This window comes from Penaeus monodon, chromosome 28 (genome assembly GCF_015228065.2).
Source record: "Penaeus monodon isolate SGIC_2016 chromosome 28, NSTDA_Pmon_1, whole genome shotgun sequence".
Lineage (NCBI taxonomy): Eukaryota > Metazoa > Arthropoda > Malacostraca > Decapoda > Penaeidae > Penaeus > Penaeus monodon.
In genome coordinates, this window is record NC_051413.1 from 32374433 (window position 1) to 32374666 (window position 234).

The 234-nt window shown below is 39.7% G+C and overlaps 1 protein-coding gene across 2 annotated transcripts in view; it reads right to left on the reverse strand.

The window, feature by feature from the left end:
* LOC119591499 overlaps positions 1–234 on the reverse strand; it is a 27560-nt gene that overhangs the window by 10889 nt on the left and 16437 nt on the right. The window lies entirely within an intron of this gene.

The window sequence follows — 234 nt, forward strand, 5'->3', positions numbered from 1 at the left end:
ACGAATCACCTTTTTTCCACACCTGCCATGCTAATTCCAGAAACTAATGCTCCTCTTAACCATAACAAGTTGAATCTTAATCTCAACATAAATACGTATATTGCCCATTTCTTACACGTCACAGGTGCCTGCTTCCCAATGACTTAAGGCAATTAGTCCTTCGACCGGAAACTATTTCATTTCGTCCCAAAGATATGACAAAAAAAAATGGCAACTAATCACGTCGGTGGACGA